We start from the raw sequence: 26,758 nt of genomic DNA, 5'->3' as shown, positions 1-26,758 counted from the left end.
TCCCACTCCAGTGGGTGCAACAGTAGGGAAAGTTTGGATAGTGGATGGGTAAAAATGACTTTTCCCACTCCAGTGGGTGCAACAGTAGGGAAAGTGTTGGATGGCGGAGAGGTAAAATGTACTATTCCCACTCCAGTGAGTGCAACAGTAGGGAAAGTGTTGGATAGCGGAGGGGTAAAAATTACTATATACACTCCAGTGGGTGCAACAGTAGGGAAAGTGTTAGATAGCGGAGGTGTAAAAAATACTATTCCCACTCCAGTTTGCTCAACAGTAGGGAAAGTGTTGGATAGTGGAGGGGTAAAAATGTATATTTCCACTGGACTCAAAATTAAAAACAAAAAATATTAACAAGCAAATAAATAAAACATATATATAAAATGTAAATATTATAAAAGATAGAAACAGATTAGAATGTTAAAAAATCTAACAAATACCTAAAAAGATTATTTGAAAAAATTCTAAAATAACTTAAAAACAAAAAACATTTTTTTAATAGAAGGTTTTTATAAACAAAAACATTATTTTTTACATAAATGTAATATTTTTATTTCCTACCCTATAACACCACACAATTCACAACCCACATTTAATTTTTTTTTTAAATGTACCTCCATAATTAACATATTAATTATGAATTGAACAAATATTTTTTTTGTAACAGATACAAATGTATTTACTCCCCAAATGTTAATCCTGTAAAAACAAAACACACACACAAAATAATAATAAACACTTACCATAAATATTTATCAATTGATAAATTAATATTAATAATCAACTAATAATTAATTAATTAAACATAAATTACTTTTCACCCTCTACCCCAATCAACACCACAACACACACCTAAAAATCAGTACACAATTTCCATAACTAATTTTACATTAATACATTAATATCAATTAACAACGTATTAATTAATTTAAAATAATTTACTTCCCACCCTTTACCCCTATAAACCCCACATCTTACATCAAAAATAAATTACACAATTGCCATATTTTCATTTTAATTATTTAATTGGCATTAATTAACAAACAATTATTAATTAATTATAAATAAATTACTTCCCACTCTATTCTCTGTGTTGAAATTTTTTGTTGAATTTTATCATGAAATACAGAGTAACACAGAAATAATAAAACAATGAATTATTGATAATATTAAATACATATGTTGATGATAAATATGAACGAATAATTAAGAAATCATATTATATATAAATATTAAAATGAATAAATAAGTGAGTAGATATATGGTATAAAGAACATGAATAAGAACTGGATATTATACATATTATAATATATCAAATATCAATAAATCTAAATATAAAAGAGAATGACTTTGTACAAGATAATTAAAATAATTAGATCAGAGCAAAAAATTTAAAAAAAAAAAGAGGAGAAACTTGATATGAAATGTGGAAGAAAGAAGAAAAGAGAAAAGAGATAAACTGTAAAGAAGAGAATAAGAGACCAGTGAGAGATAATAGTTTCAGAGGAAGGGAGGGAGGAGAAGGAGGACGGGAGTGGGGGAAATAAATTGATGAAGGATAAAGGAAAGGGAAAAAGAAAAGAAATACACAAAATATAAAATAATGAATTAGTTAATTCAAGTGTTTGCATTAGTAGAGAGAGTGGAGTTGGCATCAGTGTTAATTTCAGTTTTTAAAAAAGAAGACCAGGTCTGGAGAACTACATCAACTTGATCTTGAAGGTTATAAATTGTGCGCTCATGTAGGGCCGTTTGCATCATTGCCACCAGCCATTCTTCCTGAGAGGGTGGAGAAGGAGACTTCCAATGACGCAAAATACAGATTTTAGCTGTAGCCAATGCAGTGTGTAGAAGACGTATTTGTGATTTAGAAAGTTTTGGAAAGTGTCGAAAATCATGTAGAAGGATTGTGGCAGGTGTAAATGGTAAGGACAATGGCATTGTGGAATGTAAAGTCTTGCCAACAAAGGACCAAAAGGACCTTGTTGCTGGGCAATCGCAAATGATATGAACTATGTCACAACCAGAGGTGGAACATCTCCAGCAATTAGTGTGTGAAAGCAATCCAGCTTTCTGTAACTTAGTTGGTGACCAGTGCCATTCATGAAGGATTTTAAATATACAAAATGTAAGCCTTGCTTCACGAACGCCTTTATGTAATCCCTCCAGTATCTTGTCCCATTCAGAAGCCGTATATGAAATAGATAAACGAGATTGCCATTTATTTTGAAGAGCATACAAGAGAGATTATGAAAATAAAGGAGACATAAAGGTTTTATAAAGACCAGAGGTCACTCCTCTAAACTTTCCCCACAGATTTAGGTAAGATAGTATTGGGGACACCTGCAACACCCAAGGGGGAGATCCCAAGTGTTTCCTCAGACATTGTTGAAGTGGAGAGTATCTAGAGGAGTGTTGTATAGGAAGATTAAATTCCTAACATAATTGAGAAAATGATTTAAAATTTCCATCATGAAGAAGTTGCTTGCCATAAAGGCCAGGATAAAGTGCGACAATTGATACGGATAGCTGAATTGTTCCAAAGAGGAGCCTTAACATGAATACGCGCGTTTGAGCCTAGTATACGATCCCCCCTTTGCCAAGGGTTGTGCATGACTGATAAGATCTGATTCTTGGGATCAGAAGAACTAGTGCCACAACCATATAAAAGAGAAAGATCTGAGTTATTGGATAAAAGATGACGCTCGATGGAAACCCATTGTGGGACATCTTTAGTTCCTGGCAAAAAATAAGAAAATTGGGAGATGTATAGAGCAAGGGAATAGTGTTCAATGGATGGAAGACCCATACCTCCACATAACTGATGGGCCTTTAATTTTGTTATAGCAAGACGTGGTTTAGCTGAGCCCCATACAAAAATCTTAATATTAGAATCTATTAATCTAAGGGTAGCTAAAGGAATCTGGAGGGGAAGCATACCTAAAACATAGATGAAATGAGGAAGGGTGACCATCTTGATAGCTTGTACTCTACCCCAAAGAGATAAACCCAGAGCTTTCCACTTATCAAAATCCCTCTGCATTTGAGAAAGTAAAGGAGCTAAGTTATCTGCAACCATATCTTCCAAACCTTTGTTGACCAAAATTCCTAGATATTTAAGATGTGAGGACTGCCAATGAAAAGGGAATCCATGAATCACTGCCCTTGTAGTGCCATTAGAAATGGGTAATGCTTCACTTTTCTCCCAATTTATTTTATAACCCGAAAAGGAGGAGAAATCATTAATAATTTGAAGAAGGGATGGAAGAGATCAAGGAAGATTAGTAAGAGTAAGAAGAATATCATCTGCATATAAATAGATTTTAGAATGTCCAATTGGGAGAGGCACACCTATAAAATCATCAGATTGACGGATAGCAGCAGCAAGTGGTTCCATAGCTAAAAGAAAAAGAAGGGGGGACAATGGGCAACCCTGACGTGTTCCCCTCCGTATTGGAAATGCATTGGACAAAAAAACACCGCAATTAACCTGAGCTGAGGGATTGTCATATAATAAACGCACTTTATTGATAAATTGATCACCCAAACCAAATCTATGCATAATAGTAAAAAGGTATTCGCACTCAATTCGGTCAAACGCTTTTTCTGCATCAAGCGAAAGGGCCAAGGTATCTTCTGAAAGATGTTTAGCAGACCACAAGGTGTGGGCCAGGGTGCGGAGATGGTTCTGAGAAGAAGGCCCTGGTACAAAACCTACTTGAGTGAAATGTATTAAAGAAGGCAGTACTTTGCGGAGTCGAGACGCCAAGATGCTAGCCAAGATTTTAATATCACAATTTAATAAAGAAATGGGACGATAGCTACCGCACAAAAGAGGGTCTTTGCCAGGTTTAGGTAGTACAGCTATAACTGCTTTTTTAGAGAGAGCGCCCAATGATGATTCTTTATCAGCCTCAAGAAATGCAGCATGTAACGTATCAATCATACTATGACCTGCCCATCTATAAAATTCAGCAGGGAAGCCATCTTCCCCAGGAGCTTTATGATAAGGCAGAGCAGTAATAGCTTTAGAGATCTCATCTCTTGTGATTTCACCATCAAGCAGAGCTCTACCATCATCAGAAAGACGCAGAAGACTCACCTTCTCTAAAAAAGAGGACATCTTACCTAGGTCTATTTGACTACTTGGGTGCCGATTACGATCCTGGAAAAAATTTCCCCGTACGACTCGTATCCGGTCTTTTTACCGTACGAATCGTACAAGTGCCGTACAAACTGCCAAGTACGATTCGCATGGGAAAAAGTCCATACGAATCGCATTGGGAATTATTCCCCACACGTCCTCGGGTCGGAAAATGTGTCCGACACATCCTCGGACGATTTACCGTACAAATGTGAAAAGTGAAGTCCGAACGCGCTAGTACGATCCATCCCGTGCGTCCGATGTTACAACCGTATGGAAAAAACACCGTCCGCACCGAACTCCCATAGCAACCATGGAGACATGTGCCCGCATACACGCCCAACACTCCCCCCAGCCCTCCTATGTACGAGTCGAATCCCCACCCGTGTATGTACACCCGTGTATGTACGAGACGTACCCCCACCCGTGTATGTACACCCCCGTACGTATGGCCCGTACCCCCACCCGCGTATGTATGGAGCGTACCCCCACCCCAACAGTGTATGTACGACCCGTACCCTCACCCGCGTACGTATGGAGCGTACCCCCACCCCAACCGTGTATGTACGACCCGTACCCCCACCCCAACCGTGTATGTACGACCCGTACCCTCACCCGCGTAGGTATGGAGCGTACCCCCACCCCAACCATGTATGTACGGACCGTACCCCCACCCCAACAGTGTATGTACGACCCCTACCCTCACCCACGTATGTATGGAGCATACCCCCACCCCAACCGTGTATGTATGGACCGTACCCCCACCCCAACCGTGTATGTACGACCCGTACCCTCACCCGCGTATGTATGGAGCGTACCCCCACCCCAACCGTGTATGTACGACCCGTACCCTCACCCGCGTATGTATGGAGCGTACCCCCACCCCAACCGTGTATGTACGGACGGACCCCCACCCCAACCTTGTATGTACGACCCGTACCCTCACCCGCGTATGTATGGAGTGTACCACCACCCCAACCGTGTATGTACGACCCGTACCCTCACCCGCGTATGCATGGAGCGTACCCCCACCCCAACCATGTATGTACGACCCGTACCCTCACCCGCGTACGTATGGAGCGTACCCCCACCCCAACAGTGTATGTACGACCCGTACCCCCACCCCAACCGTGTATGTACGACCCGTACCCTCACCCGCGTATGCATGGAGCATACCCCCACCCCAACCGTGTATGTACGGACCGTACCCCCACCCCAACCGTGTATGTATGACCCGTACCCTCACCCGCGTATGAATGGAGCGTACCCCCACCCCAACCGTGTATGTACAGACCGTACCCCAACCCCAACCGTGTATGTACGACCCGTACCCTCACCCGCGTATGTATGGAGCGTACCCCCACCCCAACCGTGTATGTACGAACCGTACCCTCACCCGCGTATGCATGGAGCGTACCCCCACCCCAACCGTGTATGTACGGACTGTACCCCCACCCCAACTTTGTATGTATGACCCGTACCCTCACCCGCGTATGTATGGAGCGTACCCCCACCCCAACCGTGTATGTGCGACCCGTACCCTCACCCGCGTATGCATGGAGCGTACCCCCACCCCAACCATGTATGTACGACCCGTACCCTCACCCGCGTACGTATGGAGCGTACCCCCACCCCAACAGTGTATGTACGACCCGTACCCCCACCCCAACCGTGTATGTATGACCCGTACCCTCACCCGCGTATGCATGGAGCGTACCCCCTCCCCAACCGTGTATGTACGGACCGTACCCCCACCCCAACCGTGTATGTACGACCCGTACCCTCACCCGCGTACGTATGGAGCGTACCCCCACCCCAACATTCTAAGTACGGAGCGCACCCCAGGCCCCAACACCAGCACCTTCACCCAACATCGCGCATGTACGAGTCCTACCAAGCCAGACAGAAGGACAGCACTGTACAACAAAATTCCCGAAGTACACACCGTACACACGCTAAAAACGAACGTACACAACCAGGACAAAGAAAAACAACACAAGAATACACTATTCGAATGGCACAAAGCCACAAAACATGTCCAACAAGCACAAAAACAACACATTCACTGACCTGCAACTGCCAAAATCCCAAACAGAGGCCCAAAACACAACCACTCCTTATAACACACCCACCCAAAGTTCAAACGCAGCCACACCCACCAATGGACCAATAAAAAGGGCCCACAGACACAAACCATGAGCCTTTGGAACAGACTCACTGCTGCCAGACCCCACAGACAACCTACAGCACCATACTTGAACCTTTACTACACCTTACACTTGCACACCTTCACACACCCACCTTCACAGACACCCCCTCATCACATTCACACACACACCTGCACAACCACACCCACACACCCACAACCATCCACACCCACACCCCCCACAACCATCCACACCCACACCCCTCACCATGCCCACTAACAAGAATCCAAAGTTCACTAGCCAAGAGTTGGAGGTTCTTGTCGACGAAATCCTCAGAGTCGAGCCACACCTCTTTGGAACATTGGTCAGACAGACCTGCATGTCCGAAAAAACAGCCATGTGGCAGAGGATTGTCGATGCTGTGAATGCTGTTGCGTCCACCAGAAGGACCAGGCGTGAATGCCAAGCCAGGTGGTACGATCTGCGGAGGAGGGTCTGAGCCAAAATGACCGACAACCACAACCAGGCCAACGTCACTGGAGGAGGGCCGCCCCGCAGACCCGTACAATACCATCCCTGGGAGGAGAGGGTGATGGCCATACTGCCGGTGGTGTCAGTGGACGGATTAGAAGGACTCCGAGACCCGGGTGAGTACACAAACAACTCACCTCACATGGGGGGAACGTCATCCACAACCAAACTCACAATCAGGCACGCAACCACCCCAAGCTATCGCATGACTCAACCACACTCCATGAACACGCACATGCCACTGGCGCCACCATGCCCCATGCACCCAGCTGGACAATGCAAAGTCACAGGCCACAGAAAACACCAACACAAGACACGGTAAGCCGGATGGCGGGAGTGTGGGCCCCAAAAATCACATATTGCAACTCAGAAGCAGACAACAATGCCCTCTGCCCATATGGGCTAGGTCACAGCCAGACAAACAGTGTGTCCCCACACAGGAAAGACTTGCCAGCAAATGGCGGACGCCTTGCATTAAGACATGGGGGTGACGGCACGTTTTTGCACATGACAGCAGCTAATGAACAGCCAACACTGTGAAAGAGTGGCAGCACACACCACCACAGCAGCAGCGCAGACACAGACACTACACCCAATGGGTGCCTGGAGATCAGAAACAAACTCACATCAACAAGCCAAGGGCCATTCAAAGAACTGCAAAAAGTGTGTGCCTAGGAAGCTGGGCTGAGGTGACAGAGGGTGACACACAGAGGGAGGGAGACGGGGAGAGAGAGGGAGGGAGACACAGGGAGACGGACAGAGGGAGGAGGCTGACACAGGGAGGGATGGAGAGGGGGACAGAGAGGGAGTGAGAAAGGGACACACAGGGAGACCAATTCAGCCTTGGGGGGTGTGGGAATGTCTGCTCGTCAGCAGGTGGACTGCGTGCATGTAGACAAGGGTGGCCAGTGCCTGAATCTCCCTCTCTTCTCCATGGCAAAACACTGGGCCATGTCTCAACCTGTGCACGAGCACAACGCCAGCTACCTGCATTATATTAGTGTGTGGAACAACTCCATGTGCCCACGTACAGTGCAACACGGAAGGCGCCAATGCATGGCTCGCCACACCTGCTCACTCCACTGCTGACTGCAGTCACAATTGACACAGCAAGTAAGACTGTGCCACACATAGGTAAAGTCGCAAAAGCTGTGGCCAAGGGACATACCCATGCACAAGTGCACTGTGAGTGGAATGCAAGACATATCCAAATTCCCAGAGGAAATGTGCCAACTTAGAAACGAATGAAACATGGATGTTGCATGGAACAAAATTAACATTGTCTCTCTCACACACAGGTCAACGTCGTGGATCACCCCCCAACACTGGGGGGGAAGACTCACAGGACCCGGCTCGGCGGGATGACGGACCCACCGGCAGCGACGACTCTCACCACTCTGTGGACGACCCCGACCAACCTGGCCCCTCTGGTGTCCAACCACCTGCAGCACCTGCGTCAGGTACAACTGGGCCAACCACCACCCCCACTCCTGCCACATCCCAGGAGCCACCCAGGATCCCTGCCCCACCACCACAATGCAGCCAGACTGTCCAGGAGGGACATGGTGTACCGGGCACCCAGGAGGAGGCAGGCGACAACGTCAATGCCACCCCTCAGGGGTCCCGGAGTCCCGATGTGCCCACAAGGGCAGGCCAGGTGCAAGTGGGCAGGGGTGGTGGGAGTGGAGGACCTGTTGGCTGCGGAACCGGTATATTCCCATGTCAGAAACATCCTGGAGACATACCGGCAGGACACCACAGGCATGGCCCAGGTTGTGTCCATCCTCGAGGAGATCAAGACCCAGCAGGCCCAGCAACATGCGGAGCAACATGCCTGTCTACTGCGGCACCAAGGGCGGATGGAGGACAGACAGGCTGAGCTCGTGACGGTGTTCACGGGAATTCACCGTACACTCCGTCGGATAGCCGACAACATGTGCAACCCTCCCTGTGCCACCAGGCGTAGAACATCACCACCCACAGGGAGGGATCAGGAGGAGGAGGAGACATCCGACGGAGCATCCCAAACATCGTCACGGCCTGCTTCTGAGGGTCCCCGCAGGAGGGCGGGTCGTCCACGGAAAAGACCGTGAGGGTCGGCGCAACAGCACCATCTCCCAGGACACCTGGCCTGGCACCTGGCCCACTGGACCAACAGCAGCACAGCAGCAAAAGACATTCTCTGCCACATGGACTTGCTGGTCACTGTCTGACCAATGTTGACAAAGACTGTGGCATGGACTCTGAGGATTTCCAATGGCAAGGACACCAACTCCCCTAGTGAACTTTGGATTCCACACACCCGGAAAGCCCCTCATGTCATACCCCCCCCCACGTACCCCAACAAAAATAAAAAGTTACACGATAAAGAGATGATGCCTACATTTTGCATTATTACCTTACATGTGTCTTGTAAAGTCTAACCATGCCTGAGTTCTCATATGACTCCAACCATCCACACCCTGGGGCCTGAGTCTGGCACCGGACACACATGGGTCACAATGTATTAGGCAACACAGACATGGAGCACCATACACACCCGTGATGGGCCCAACCAGCTGAGGGGGTGGCCGCACAACCGTGCCGACAGACATATTGAGTACAGCGACAGCCATGCGCAGAGGTCAGGGATCATGCGGAGTGTCCTGGGGGGCACCCAGGTATGTGTGGACAGGTGGCAGAACCATGTCCTGCAAGCTTGAGTCAGGTGGATGCAGAGAATGGTGGCCTGGCCAACGTTGGATGCATGGGGATGGCACATGTCACAATACCCACACAGTCATGGACATCATGCACAATACACAGTCTAATCCCACACAAACAGCTTGCATCTTGCTACTCGACACATAGACACATAGCCACTATCAGGGAAAACCATGCCAGACATGCCGTATACACCGTGGCAACACACCAGCATTGACTGAGAATAGGCACCTTAGAGGCATAGGGACACCTTTATTATTCATGTATTCGGGAATGCAGAAGCAACTCGGAGTACACATACACAGGTCATGTGGAGTAACATGTGGGTCCAACACTGGAACCCCCCTTCTGCAGCAAAAATGCGTGATAGCCATGGAACTGGCACACAAGTGTCGGCTAACAGCTAAACACCCCCTGCTTCTCACGTAGAGGCTGCCATACACCATTGATCCTCTGATGTGGAAGTCCCACACCATGTCAAGCCAATGCAAACCGTATGTGTCCGAGGGCAGTGTTACACACATTGATGCCATCATCACAATCCACTATCCCATCACAGATGACTGTCAACAAGTCTGACCATCTATTCAGGTGTACCCAGCTACATGTCATGTGTCCCATGGTGATGCGACATGTCTGCAGAGGAACCAAACATCGACAGGGGCAGTGTGCACACATCGTAAACAACTGCCACACCCAATACACCCCTGATGCATCCCTTACCCTAAGGAGACTTCCAAACTTGTCCGTGCGTGTAACGCTGAGTCAGCACACTATGACGTGTCCATGAGGAATAGCAGTGCCACAACAATGCAACCAGCAGACGGCATGCGCAAGTACCTGGGGATGAGAGACACACAAGAAGTCAGCCACAAAAAGCTCATCCACTTGCATGTACTCGACACATGTAAGGATGACAACATGCTAGGTCACAATTATGACTGGGGAAATACACTCATCACTGGCACCATCACTCGAGTGACACATCCACACACACCTCTGACTCACGTGGCATACATGCAGATGGACACACACATCGCAACACATGCCACACGGGGACCAATGCGTGCACACTCAGACACTGGTACTCACCACTAAGCAAAGAAGTCGCGTATGAGCCGACTCCGAATGTCCTCTTGTGGAACCACATCCTCCACATCACTAGCCCCATTGCCAAGCCCTTCGTCCTCCACGGGTGGATGGTCCTGATCATCTTGATCCAGGATGAGTGGCACAGCTTTCTCAACTGCCATGTTGTGCAGCATGCAGCAGACCATTAAGATTTTGCAGACCTTCGCCGGGGCATATGGGAGGGCGCCGCCGGTCTTGTGGAGGCATCTGAATCGGCTCTTCAGGAGGCCAAATGTCCTTTCTATCACTCGCCTTGTCTGGCCATGGGCGGTGTTGTAGCGGAGCTGGGCCGGCGTGCTGGGGTTGCGGAGAGGTGTGATCAGCCATGGCATGTTGGGATAGCCAGCGTCCCCTACATGGAAACCACATGGACATAAGTAGGACAGGAGAAGCGGTCGTGCTGGAAGTCTACGCAAAATACAGGACAGACAGAGTGTACCCACCAACAACACATGCTCGTTCGTTGCGCAGCTGCGTCATCATTTCAGGCACCCTGCTACGCCTCATGATGTAGGCATCGTGTGCTGATCCTGGAAAACGAGCACAGACATGTGAAATCACCATGTTGGACAGACACACCACAAGGGCATTGATGGAGTGGTAGTGTTTGCGATTCCCGTACGCTACCTCCTGTGCCTGTGGTGGTACCAAAGCCACATGTGTCCCATCTATGGACCCAATGACATGGGGCATCCCTCCCAGGGCATAGAATCCACGCTTGACCCCAGTCAACAGTTCAGGAGTTGGGAAATGGATGAACTCATCAAGGTGAAGCAACATGGCCTCTAAGAAATCATGCAGCACACGGCTGAACATGCTCTGGGACATGCCACCAACATGAGCTATGGTATATTGAAAGGTACCCGTGGCAAGAAAATGAAGGGCTGCCATTACCTTCAGCTTGGGTGTCAGTGCCGTAGGATACCTGTGCAGCGGTTGCAGGTGTGGTGCCAGCCTTGCCGTCAACTCCTCAATCAATGGTTGGGGGAAGCGGTAGCAGCGTATACAGTCATTCTCCCGCATGTCAGCCAAGTCCGGAATTGGTCGGGGAAGAGGCGGCGCTCTGCAGTAATTTGGAAGTGACAAGGAAGAGTGAGTGCACTACAACAACACTTTATTTGTACTGAGCACATGTGAATCTGTCAATCCACATATGCTACATACGGAGTCAGGTATGTGCCACATGCCCTGGACACGTATGGCTGCCAGGTGACACTCCTACCAGGACCCAGCTACACACGGAGATTGTGAACCTCCACATGCCATGGCATGGGATTAGCTGTATCCCAGTGTAAGTGAACAGCCAGACGCAACACAGGAGTGACATACATCAACACATCAGCAGAAGTAGGATGTCGATTTCAGAGACAGGTAGCAGAACACTAGAGCCACAGGTCACATGACATTACACTAGGACAGCCCACACACCTTGCCAATAAGGTGTACATGTAATGACTCACCACACATACATTGAGAGGATGCAGACAGGTCCTTGTTACGCTACTCCGTGTCCCATGCATACATACGCACCTCACATCCGATACCACATGTGGACTGGTGTGCGTAACAGTGTGCCATGTCCATCTACACACAGACACATGTTGGTTGCTGCAACAGCTGATGCTCCTGAGGGAACACCAACATCAAGCTAATGGGAACACACCACACATTCATGACATAGACACATCGTGCACCATGGGTAGTCACATGTCTGGTGTGGTAACCCCTGTAGCGGCCATCAGGGGACACTTGCGTGTGTTGTTGACTGTGCCATGCCAGTGACGCTCATCCCAAGTGTGCAGTACGACATGCACACATGTCAAAGGAGTCAAGGGCATGCCTGGCACATATTGCACCGTCACACATAACATCTGTACACATCTCATCATACATCTATTGCCTCCTCGACTCAGGAGTAATGTGCCACATCACAGCCTTTCACACCTGTGCCCCACACATGTAGTACTGCCCAGACAATGCCTTGATGTCCATCCATGGACAAGTATGTCAGCTCTATTCCTTCCTGTGTGCTGCCTGTCACCACTGTGATGTGTGAAAGGCACCGTACATTCGCTCAGAGGGCCTGTGTACGTTCCCTAACACTATGGGAGTGCTGCCGTATGCGTACCCATAGTGATAGTGAGTGTACAGGCGTGTGTACGGTCCGTATCACTATGGGTGTGCTCGCGTATGCGTACCCATAGTGATAGTGAGCGTACAGGCGTGTGTACGGTCCGTATCACTATGGGTACGCATACGCGAGCACACCCATAGTGATACGGACCGTACACATGCCTGTACGCTCACTATCACTATGGGTACGCATACGCGAGCACACCCATAGTGATATGGACCGTACACACGCCTGTACGCTCACTATCACTATGGGTACGCATACGCGAGCACACCCATAGTGATACGGAGCGTACACACGCCTGTACGCTCACTATCACTATGGGTACGCATACGCGAGCACACCCATAGTGATACGGACCGTACACACGCCTGTACGCTCACTATCACTATGGGTACGCATACGCGAGCACACCCATAGTGATACGGACCGTACACACGCGTGTACGCTCACTATCACTATGGGTACGCATATGCGAGCACACCCATAGTGATACGGAGCGTACACACGCCTGTACGCTCACTATCACTATGGGTACGCATACACGAGCACACCCATAGTGATACGGACCATACACACGCGTGTACGGGCTGTTTCACTATGGCTTTGCGCGCGTATGCGTACCCATAGTGATACGCCCCGTACACGCGCGTGTACGGGCCTTTTCTATGCATTTGGGGTGCCCTAGGGCCCTGGAACCCACCGTACCTGTGTGTGAATGTCCAAATTACATAGGGGACACATGAGGGACAAGTATAAAGGCCTACATGCATGCTGGTTGTCATGGAGACCAAGTTTAAAGTATGATTTTTTTCTGCAGGTGCACAGCAGAAGTCAGTTTGAATGAATCTACTTTGTTGCAATGTGGTTCTGGAGTTGACATCATGCTCAAGAAAAAAACACAATTAAAACCCACTGACTGTGGGGTTTGAAGGGATTGGAGGAAACATAGGATGCAAATGTGAGTGACGAATCACTCTGTACTCCTGTGCATGAAACAGGCCAGCAAGGCAGATATAAGGCAGCCAGGTCCCATGAGGGAGCACTTGCCTGCACATCTTTGGATTCTACGACCCAGCTGCTGCTCCTGATTCCCTGGAACCATGTCAAGGTCTGTGGAGAGGGCACAGCCTTTCACCCTGGAGGAGAACCTGGCATTGCTGGATGTGATCCTCCCACAGTACCCCCTGCTGTATGGCCGACCAGGGTATCAGGTGAGTGCAGAGTCTACTTGCACAGACTGTGTCCCTTTTTTGTGACTGTGACTTCTGGCATTGTGTCCAGGTGTGACACACATGCAATGTACTGTAGGGGGGGTCCCAGGGGGGGAATGCCTGATGTCTCCCAGCCAGAGCATGCTGTGGTGGTTGTATGACATAATTTCGAAAGACAAAAATTCGACCTACAAAAATATCGCAACAAAAATATCGTGGTCAAGAATATCGACATCCTATCTACAACATGGTAAGTACAAAAATATCGATAATTTAATATCGATGTCAAAAATATCGTAATTCAAAAATATCCTTTTTTTTTAGTTTAAAAATATATGTAAAATAAACCAAATAATACTTATAAATCAAAGAAACATAATTAAATATATTTTATAATATGTAATATGTATAATAAATATATATAATTAAATGAAACTTTAATTAAACATATATATATATAATATATAATATATACACTTACTTAATAATTACTTTTAATAATAATTTCTGTAACATATAAATTATTAAATATTTATTTAAATTACCAGTACATCTATACACATAAAACAATAACATTAATAAATATTAAATAATTACATATAGCAAATAATAATCAATATTTTTAATTTGAATAATTTTTATTATTAATTATATATTACAATAGCTAAAATATTACAAAACATATTAAATATCAGACACAATAAAACTACTAGTCCAACTTCAACAAAAACAACAGTAAGGAAAATGTTGGATAGCGTAGGGGTAAAAATAACTATTCCAACTCCAGAGAGTGCAACAGTAGGGAAAACATTGGATAGCGTAGGGGTAAAAATTACTATTCCAACTCCAAAGAGTGCAACAGTAGGGAAAGCGTTGGATAGCGTAGGGGTAAAAATTACTATTCCAACTCCAGAGAGTGCAACAGTAGGGAAAGTGTTGGTTAGCGTAATGGTAAAAATTATTATTCCCACTCCAGAGAGTGCAATAGTAGGGAAAGTGTTGGATAGCGTAAGGGTAAAAATTACTATTCCCACTCCAGACAGTGCAACAGTAGGGAAAACGTTGGATAGCGTAGGGGTACAAATAACTATTCCAACTCCAAAGAGTGCAACAGTAGGGAAAACGTTGGATAGCGTAGGGGTAAAAATTACTATTCCCACTCCAGAGAGTGCAATAGTAGGGAAAGTGTTGGATAGCGTAAGGGTAACATTTACTATTCCCACTCCAGAGAGTGCAATAGTAGGGAAAGTGTTGGATAGCGTAAGGGTAAAAATTACTATTCCCACTCCAGACAGTGCAACAGTAGAGAAAACGTTGGATAGCGTAGGGGTAAAAATAACTATTCCAACTCCAAAGAGTGCAACAGTAGGGAAAACGTTGGTTATAGTGTAGGGGTAAAAATTACTATTCCAACTCCAGAGAGTGCAATAGTAGGGAAAGCGCTGGATAGCGTAGGGGTAAAAATTACTATTCCCACTCCAGATAGTAAAACAGTTGGGAAAGCACTAGATAGCATAGTGATTCTATGAACATTATAACCAATTCAATAATTTCTTATAAAAAAATTGCATGTTAACAATGTTTTAAAAAAAAAATTATTATTAAATACCAATTATGTAAAATAAATATTTAAATAAATAAATTTAAATTACATCCCACACTATTCCCCCTTTAACACACAACACACTACACATACAAAATACACAATAGATTTAAATATCAATTTATCTCTTATTTACAATTAATAATACATTCTTTATAATTAATATAGTTATTAATTGACTAATTAATACATATTAACTACGAAATTACAAATATTCACCTATTAATTATTAATTAACAATACATTAATTAGCAATAACAACAAATAAAATACAATAATCAATTATTTATATTTACTATATTTAACTAACTAATAACAATTAATTATTAATAATTACAAATAAATAACATATATCATTATTTATTTTATTTTAATTACATCCCACCCTATTCCCCTATAAACCCACAAGCCACTACACATAAAAATTCACATAATTAATTTAATTATGAATTAATCACTTAATAAAATTAAATCACCAATTAATTACTAATTAACAATTAATTAATTAACTATAACAATAAATAAATATTATTAATAAACTAATTATAATGTATATAATTAACCAAATAATAAAATAATTTTACAATTAATAACTAATTAAAAAATAATTAATCTATTAATCAAATTAATTACCAATTATTAATTAATTACCAATTAATTAATCATAAATACCAATTAAACAATACATATTAATTCATTAAATATAGTTACATTACTTCCCACCCTATTCCCCTATAAACCCACAACCCACTAAACATAAAAATTCACATAATTAATTTAATTATCAATTAATCACTTAATAAAATTAAATCACCAATTAATTACTAATTAACAATTAATTAATTAACAATAACAATAAATAAATATTAATAATAAACTAATCATAATGTATATAATTAACCAATTAATAAAATAATTTTACAATTAATAATTAATTAACAATTAATTAATCAATGAATTACCAATTATTAATTGATTACCAATTAATTAATCATAAATACCAATTAAACAATACAGATTAATTCATTAATTATAATTAAATTATTTCCCACCCTATTCCCCTATAAACCCACAACCCGCTCTGATACTAAAACGCTAAATTAAATGTAAAATAATTATTAATCTCTAAACATTTATTTTTAAATGTATTAAAATACATTACAATAATCTTTAACATACAAATAAAATACATATTAAATGACATTACACAAAATAAATATCGATATTATTGACATCGAAATTTTTACTTACGATATCACTTACATCGATATTAATTACTTCGATATTATTAACTTCGATATTACTTACCTTGGGATCGATATTCTGTCCATCGATATTCTTGACTTCGATATTCTGTACCTACGATATTAAAAACACAATATTATTGTAGGTCGAAATTTAAAACTCGATATTTTGGCTAAACACCTGCTGTGGTGCATGTCTGCCATCCTCACTTGCATTGTGTTTACTGTGACAATCACTGCATGGTGCATGCCACATTCTGCCTGTCTTATCCTCCTGGGAATGTAGCCTCTACAGTCTTCATTTGATTATGTGGTCAGCCCAGTGTGACAGGTGACTGTACCCACAGATGTGTGTTAGTTCTGTGTACCTGTGCTGAGAGTGTCCACATGATGTGTTCGTACCCTGGACATCGGTGTGTGTGTAAGTCCCCTGTCATGTGGGTGGGTGCATATGTGGAGTGTAGCACCCGGGCTGCATGAGGGATGGATATACCCTGCCCATCTGATGTGAGCAGGGAGCAGTGCTGTGTGTCTGACGTGCAGAGCCAGGCCCACACCTGTGAGCCCCCCCCGTCTAGTGGCACATGTGCAGAGTGAGGTTTGTCACTGCATTTGGCAATGGCAGGTGAATGTCCTGTGCTTGTGTGTGTCTGTGTACTCTGCTGAGGTAGCGTCAGTGGCCTGTGCCATGTGACTGCTTAGAGGTGCTGCACATAATCCTGGTGTAGCTTGTGATGCACAGTGTGAGCCAGGATCATTGATTGTGTCGTTGCCCTCATTCCACCTGTGTACTTTCAATGGCACGTACTGCTTTTGCCCTTCCCCAGAGGATCATGTCCCTATGACAAACGTGCAATGCGTTGGATGCATACTATGCCTTGTTGTAAACAGCAAATTGGTTCTAATATGTGTCTCTGTGACATGTGCCAGGTGTATTGATGTAGTGTCACTTGTTCATCCTCACAGGTAGGCGCCTCTGCCAAGAAGCAGATCTGGATGAACGCCGTCAGTGCCGTGAGGAGGACGGAGGGTCGCAAGCGGCGCCTGGCCCAGGTGAGGAAACGCTGGCAGGATATCCGGTGCTGGACGCGGAGGATCGCACGGGTCCTGCTGGGGGACTCACCTGAGACCCATAAGAACCGCGGGCGCCGCCGTCTGACCCACATCCACAAGCGTGTGCTGGCGGTGGTCTTTCCAGACTTGGACAGGCGCTTACAGGAGAAGCAGCAGCAGGAAGGGGGTAGGTACATGTGTGTTTGTTGTGTGTCACCAGCATTTGTAAGTGCACAGTTGCATGGATACACTGCCAGGGTTTAAAAGTGATGTGCAGATCCGGTTACCCACAGTATAGCGGTGCTCTCTTGCCTCCCTTCCCCTCCTTGCAATGTGTTCCCTGGTCTGTGTGTAGTCACTCCTTCACAAGGTTATCTAGGCTGGCAGTTTATCCACGTGAACAATGCCTGTAGCATCATGTGTGGGGGTGGTGTGTAACAGGTTTTGTGACCTTGCCTGTGCCCTGTCCAGTTCAGTACTGGTGGGTTCCATGTCAGTTGGCACTGATGCTGAGTACAGACATGGGAGTTAGTCTCTCAAGTGTCATGCCTTACAGCACGCATGTCCTATGTTGTGGCCTGTGACATGATGTGCATGAGTGTGCGATACGCATAGTGCAGGGATGGTGGCGTGTGTTGCAGTCATTCCCATTCAGGACCATGGAGTTGTGTGGCCACCACTGTCCACTGGGGCATATTTTCCTAGGTGTCATGTGTGTCATCACAAAATGTGGACACTCTCAGTGTCTACAGCATAGGTTGTGCTCTGTGCCATTGTCCCCTGGCACCATGTATATTGACGTAAAATGTAGTACAAGTGTCCACTGTACAGCCTGACCTGATTTTCCTTGTTCATACTCACGGTGGCCAGTGCCTGTGTGTCTTGTTACAATCATCTGATGATGACCATTTGTACATGATTATTTGGACAGGCGCACCTTGGGTATTTTGTGTCCAATCTTGCATTTATCCAGCCCATGTGTATTTCACCCAGACTAAGAGATGTAAGTGCTTCCTGTGTCTTAACAAATTGTCTCATGTAGGGGGTGGTTGGTGCGGGCAAAGCCTACATGTCAAAACCTGATATCTCCTTGCTAGGTCTGGCCAGTGTGTGATGTTTGTCTGGACATACACTCAAGGTGCAGTGAGCCAGTCATGGTGGGCATGTTTTCAGTATTACCTATGCAGCATGTGCCTCAAGTTCATGGATATGGTCCCTGCTCATCCCTATTTTCGGCAACGCTGTGTGGTGCAGATGCAGTGCTGGATTGTCCCCAGAGCCTGGCTCCTCTGTCAAAATCCATTTCATGTCATTTGCTATTGTGTCATGCTCTCCATAGTTTTTCAGTGGCATGGTGGGTCAACCAACTGTGTGTTGCATGCCCTACATATGTACCTTGTTTTGTAGATGTTACTCATCTTTCTTTTCAGGCTATGCACTGTAACCTATGTAGATTGGACTCATGTGGCATATGTATACAGGTGTATGATTAATTGCTGTCTCTTCACCTTCCCCACAGCATCGTCGGGGGACACGGAGGGAGACATCAGCACGGACGGAGCGGAGGGACCGAGCACCAGTGCCAGCGGTGACATCGTGGCTGGCACATCGAGTGGAACTGAGGCGGAGGAGAGTGAGGCCGAGGACCTGTCCAGTGCCACCACAGAACATGAAGCTGACGGGTCCGAGGATGAGCTCTCCGAGTGGGCGGAGGCTGCACCAGCAGCTGACAGCGGCACAACATCTCTCCCCGCCCCCTCCATTGCCAGCAGCCGCCTCCCACTTGCTCGTGTCCCTTCCCAGCGTGCCCGGTCACCACATGTCTCCTTCCTGCCAGGCACCGCAACCCCTTCCCCTGTCTCCACTGCTGCCGCCAATGCCGAGTCTGTGGACATTCAGCAGCAGTTGCAGGTTGGTCAGGCTGCGATGCTTAATGCCCTCCATGGCCACAGCCAAGTGCTAAACAACATGGAGGCATACTTGGAGGGCATTTTCTCATCGCAGGCTGACCAACGCAACTTGCTGAGGTCCATTGACTCGACACTGACTGCAGCAGTGGGTCTCCTGCAGCGCTTCGTCCAACCCCCTACCCCTGACCCATCCACACTTCCCACTCCCATGCCTGTCCCACGTACACCCAGACGTCAGCATGCACCCACCACAACAGACACAGGCACCACACCAGCAGGGAAGGTCAAACGCACACCTCCTGGCATGCACACACAGGGTGAAGTAGGCACACCCACTGGGTCGGGGGGCAAACGTAAGTCACGCAGCCAGAGTGGGAGTCCGCATTCCACCAAATCCACTCCCTCCAAATCCCCTCCCCTCAGCTCTCCTGGCCACATATCCAGCAAAGACTCCTTCATGGCCGCTCTGTCCCTAAGCCCCACAGTGACACCACCCCACAAGCGGTCAAGGGACTCCCCGGTCAGGGTGGTTGAGTCCCCCCTTCCTGTCCACACCCTCCCCCAGTGGCGCTGCGACCCATCCCTCTGACCCCCCCCCCTCCTTGGGGCCTGTGGTTCCTTCGGGTGCAGGGGAGTCGCTGGAGGACCTTGCTAAGGTGTGCAGCGCCATCCTGGCCTCCGCCTTTGGCCCTGCCCCACCCCCTGTGGTGGAGTCCTCCATCAATGCACCCACGACGCCTACCCTTCGCCCTCATGTCCCTGCGGTGCCTGGTCCTTCCCCCCCACATGATGCCCCCCCCCCCTCTGGAAGACGAAGGAGTCTGACTGTGTAGGCAATCTAGGGGACATGCGTCCCACTGTGTCCCCCACCTGTATTTGTACTTTGGATTGCCCTATGGGCATTGTACATTTTGAACTTTCAAGGGACAAACAGATTTTTGGATGCTGAATAAAGCAATTTCTTTTTCCTTAGTACACTACTGTCTGTCTGGTATTGCTGTTGGTGGACCTGCTCCCTTATTTTGGGTGGTGATAATGTGTTGGGTGTGTGGGAATTGTAGTCTTGTGCTGGTCATAGGGTGGATCCTGGTATCTGTGTGCCATCACAAGCTGTTGGCTACATAACTTTGTTCATGTAAGCAGTTACTGCATGGTGACATCGTCCCAAGGTGTGTTCCTTCCTCTGTGTAACCTGACATCTTCCCTGCAGGGTCTTTCCAATATGTGGTGCTGAGCTGTGTCTACATTGGCTGGGTGTGTGACGGACTCGTTAGACTTGGTCCATGCATGCTGAGCGATGTCTCCACCTGCATCATTCGTGTCGTCCTTGGTGGTCACTGTACTTGTGTATGTAGACTGTTGTCATGACTTCATGTGCACATGTTTTCTTTTCGGCGCTATGCATGTGTATACTCCCAGCCTCGCACACATGTGGTACATGTACTGCAGGATCTTTGTGCACCTGACTGACATTTGTGGGCATTGGATCTGTGGGTACTCCACCCTTTTCTTTGCAGGGGCACTGCTGTGAGTGTTAGGCACCCACCCCTCCTGTGTCTGGGCACTGCTGGGAGGACTCTGCCCACACCCCTCCTGTGCCTGGGCACTGCTGGGAGGACTCTGCACCCACCCCTCTTGCGTCTGGGCACTGCTGGGAGTGATAGGCACACACCCCTCCTGTGTCTGGGCACTGCTGGGAGGACTCTGCCCACACCCCTCCTGTGCCTGGGCACTGCTGGGAGGACTCTGCACCCACCCCTCCTGTGTCTGGGCACTGCTGGGAGGACTCTGCACACACCCCTCCTGTGTCTGGGCACTGCTGGGAGTGTTAGGCACCCACCCCTCCTGTGTCTGGGCACTGCTGGGAGTGTTAGGCACCCACCCCTCCTGTGTCTGGGCACTGCTGCAAGGACTCTGCACACACCCCTCCTGTGTCTGGGCACTGCTGGGAGTGTTAGGCACCCACCCCTCCTGTGTCTGGGCACTGCTGGGAGGTCTCTGCACACACCCCTCCTGTGTCTGGGCACTGCTGGGAGTGTTAGGCACCCACCCCTCCTGTGTCTGGGCACTGCTGGGAGGACTCTGCACACACCCCTCTTATGACTGGGCACTGCTGGGAGGACTCTGCACCCAACCCTCCTATTTCAGGATATGTACGCTTAGAACATACACGGGTGTGGGTTCGCTCCATGCATACGCGGGTGAGGGTACGGGTCGTACATACACAGTTGGGGTGGGGGTACGGGTCGTACATACACTGTTGGGGTGGGGGTACGCTCCATACGTACGCGGGTGAGGGTACGGGTCGTACATACACGGTTGGGGTGGGGGTACGCTCCATGCATATGGGGTGGGGGTACAGTCCGTACGTACACTGTTGGCATGGGGGGTACGCTCCATGCATACGCGGGTGAGGGTACAGGTCGTACATACACGGTTGGGGTGGGGGTACGCTCCATGCATACGGGGTGGGGGTACGGTCCGTACGTACACTGTTGGCATGGGTGGTACGCTCCATGCATACGCGGGTGAGGGTATGGGTCGTACATACACGGTTGGGCTGGGGGTACGCTCCATGCATACGGGGTGGGGGTACGGTCCGTACGTACACTGTTGGCATGGGTGGTACGCTCCATGCATACGCGGGTGAGGGTACGGGTCGTACATACACGGTTGGGGTGGGGGTATGCTCCATGCATACGGGGTGGGGGTACGGTCCGTACGTACACTGTTAGTATGGGTGGTACAATCCATGCATACGCGGGTGAGGGTACGGGTCGTACATACACGGTTGGGGTGGGGGTACGCTCCATGCATACGGGGTGGGGGTACGGTCCGTACGTACACTGTTGGCATGGGTGGTACGCTCCATGCATACGCGGGTGAGGGTACGGGTCGTACATACACGGTTGGGGTGGGGGTACGCTCCATGCATACGGGGTGGGGGTACGGGTTGTACATATACGGTTGGGGTGGGGGTACGCTCCATGCATACGGGGTGGGGGTACGGTCCCTACGTACACTGTTGGCATGGGTGGTACGCTCCATGCATACGCGGGTGAGGGTACGGGTCGTACATACACGGTTGGGGTGGGGGTACGCTCCATACATACGCGGGTGAGGGTACGGGTCGTACATACACTGTTGGGGTGGGGGTACGCTCCATACGTACGTGGGTGAGGGTACGGGTCGTACATACACGGTTGGGGTGGGGGTACGCTCCATGCATACGGGGTGGGGGTACGGTCCGTACGTACACTGTTGGCATGGGGGTACGCTCCATACGTACGCGGGTGAGGGTACGGGTCGTACATACACGGTTGGGGTGGGGGTACGCTCCATACATACGTGGGTGGGGGTACGGGCCGTACATACACTGGTGGGGTGGGGGTACGGTCCGTACATACACTGGTGGGGTGGGGGGTACGCTCCATGCATACGGGGGTGGGGGTACGGTCCGTACATATCTATACCCATGCTGTGGAATGCTTGTGCGGGCCGTACCCAGGCCTTTGCCATGTGGGTACAGCCGTCCCGCCATTGTTGGGGTGACGTAGGTGTGGGCGTGGTACGACTCATACCCACGCTCTTAAGGCGTGGGTACGGGACGTACCTGTATTGTTGTGTTGCCGGTTTGCGTCGTCAACCACTTCCGTTGTGGCGGACGCTGGCTTTGCTGGACTCGCCCCCACCCCCTCGTAGTGACCAGGGCCTGGGGGTCAGGTATGTCCAGGGCATGTGTGCTGTGTGACTTTGGTGGGGGTTTTGTGGCCTGCCCCTGCTCCTGCCCCCCCCTTTCCCCCCTCCCTTTGTTGTTCTGACCTTCTGCGGCGTCTGCGTCGTAACCTGTAGAGGAGGTCGACTGCTATGAGGGCTGGGATGACACGTAGGTTCGGGTCCATGTCTGTCCGTCGCGTGCAGGTACTCCTTGTTCGCGTCGTCCTGATTTCCCGGCAGTTTTTGGCTGCCGGAAAATATTCTCCGTGCGGGATGACGTCGGTGCGAATCGTACTTCCTGGTTCGTGAATGGCAGGCTGCGTGCGTCCCGACGTCACGTCGGCGCTTTCCCGGATCACATTTGTATGTTTATTTTCGTCGGTCGGGGTTTAGTACGATTCGTACGGAAATAGTATTTCCGTGTGAATCGTACTTCCATGTTTGTATATTGTTACGACCGGGTACGCGACGGACGGAGAATATGTTCCGTCCGACGGTTCGTACCCGGTTTTTACAGGATCGTAATCGGCACCCTGGAGTATATAAGGATTGGTAAAAGTAGACAAATTCATTAACTATCTCTTGGGGCCTTGTAAGTATGTCACCTTGAGTCGATCGAATAGCTGGAATAGCCATTGCTGCTTCCCTTTGACGTAATTGTGTAGCTAACAACCTCCCGGCCTTCTCCCCTTGCTCATAATGTCTTCCTTTCATCCTTTGTAAAGCAAATTCAGCTTTGGATGTAAAGAGACTATTAAGAGACATACGTGCTTGCTCCAATAACTTGCGATTATGCAAGGTAGGATCCGACGTATATAAACGGGAATAGAGTTGAATATTTCGTTCTAATTCTGTCTGCTTTGCAATATTATTCTTATTGGCAAGTGCTGCATCGCGCATTAGTTGCCCTCTAATAGTGGTTTTAGCCGCCGCCCAAACAGTTCTGCTGGAGGTGACAGAACCCTGGTTAATAGAGAGGTAGTGCTGTAAATGGGATTGTAACTGAAGTTTACCCTTGGGCGTCCTGTGTATTTGAATGCTCATACACCATGATTTACGCCCTGGCCGGGATAGACCTAAATCTAAAGATAAAAGGACAGGAGAATGATCAGACAAGGCTGCTTCTAGGATACGTGATTCCATGACTAATTGAACCGCTTTGTGCGATATCATAAAATAGTCTAAGCGGGAAAATGTACCATGTGAGGATGAGAAGAACGTATACTCTTTGTCTTGTGGATGACTAAGACGCCAATGATCAACCAAATCGTTATCCGAAAATATGTCATTTAATACCGCTCTATCCGCTGCATTGGCCTTATCAAACAAACCAAATTTATCTAAAATAGGATCTTGTACCAAATTCCAATCCCCACCAATGAGGTATTGTGAGGCATCAATCTCTGTGAGGAGGCGATTCAATTGAAGGAAAAAAGACTTTTTAGTGCCAATCGGAGCATAAATAGACCCAAGACAGATATAAGAATTCCCGATACGTAATTTGGCAAATACATATCGACCATCAGGATCTGACCAAGTCTTGGAGATCGTGACTGGAAGTGATCTGCGGATAAGAATTGCAACTCCACATTTGCGGACAGGATTAGTATCAGTGGGATCATTTTTGTGAATGCTGCTGTGAATGACCTTCCCCACCCAATCTCTGCAAAGTTTGTCAGATTCAATCTCATCGAGGTGCGTTTCTTGTAATAAAGCTATGTCTACATGTTTGGACTGTAAATAAGAAAGTACCTTCTTCCGTTTAATGTAATGAGTGAGGCCATGGACATTCCAAGTAATGGTAGATAAAGGATGAATATTAGCCATGATGGGATACACTCAAAAGGGATAGGGAATCAATATATTAGTCAAAAATGGGAAAAATAAGAGGTAGGAATACAATGGGAGGGAATAGGGCTGTATGGGAAGGGACAGTACTCTGATTGATAAGAAATAGAAAAGTGTAAGAAAATAAGAGTTTTACAGGTTAAGAAAGTTTAGTATATGAAAAGAAAAAGAAAAAGAGAAGAAAAGAAAAAGGCTTATGGAGGACAAACGTGATAAAGAAGCAAATAAAGAATATAATAAAGTATTGTATAGAACAATAGAGAAAGATATAAGAAAATGTAAAAGAAAGTTCTTATTGATATATATTAGAGTTCTATGTAATCAGTATATTTCTGGCTGTTAAAATATAAAAGAGAATCAAAAAAATGTATATAGATTCGTTGCCTACAACCTTTTAACCGCGGTTCTGGGCTCACTGGAGCACCACTACGAGTACAGACACCTTAAGGAGGGTGGACAATTAAAATGAATATCAGTCAGGACAATAAATTAGAAAAGCTGTAAAGAGAGTGAAAACTCCTGTGACACAAATACATATAATAGTATGCGTTAGGAGGATATGCACATTTCATCAAGAAACATAGATAAGCATTAAACGGGTCTAAAAGCAATAAATGAATGAGAATGAATACCAGAAGTTAAAGTAAACTATTAAAATTATCATTCATAAATACAATTCTCATAATATTTACATAATAAACAACATTTGATAACTTAAATTCATAAATAACTATATGAAAAAACGTTGGTATTATTTAAGAAAGAATGTCAGCATTGTAAAGATGGATAAAGAGCCTGTTCTTAAAAAGTTAGATAGTAAAACATTAAGAGCACATATCATAGCGTATAACATATGACCAATGTGAAATAAAATTAGAAATAATGTTTAGAATAAATAAATAGGGACTCAACTCATTTTCCATCTGGAGCAGATTTTAAGGGAGATTCACCATTTTTAGTAAGGCGGAAGGAGAGCTGGGTCAAACAGGCCATACTTGATATCCAACTTCCGCAGTTGTGGTCGCATAGCCAAGAATAGTTTCCTTCTTTCGTTGGTTTCTCTCGAGAAGTCAGCTGCCATATGTATTTGATGACCATCATAGATGTAAGATCTTTGCGTGCAAGCTGATATTAATATCTGTCTGACTTGCTTATGTCTCAGAAAACAAGCAATTTGAGGCCGTGGTCGAGAATCCAGGTTTGGTCGTGGAGGACCAATACAATGAGCACGTTGGATTTCCAATGGTGGGTCAAAAGTAGTACCAAGTAATCTGGGAAAAATTTCACATAGTAATAACCGAGCATTTTGGCCTTCAATTTTCTCCGGAAATCCAAAGAAGCGAACATTGTCTCTTCTATTGCGATCTTCCAAGTCAACAAGC

The sequence above is a fragment of the Triturus cristatus genome, chromosome 8, assembly GCF_964204655.1.
Source record: "Triturus cristatus chromosome 8, aTriCri1.1, whole genome shotgun sequence".
NCBI classification, from domain to species: Eukaryota; Metazoa; Chordata; class Amphibia; order Caudata; family Salamandridae; genus Triturus; species Triturus cristatus.
The sequence above is the reverse complement of the archived record's forward strand: the minus strand, read 5'-3'. Positions refer to the sequence as shown.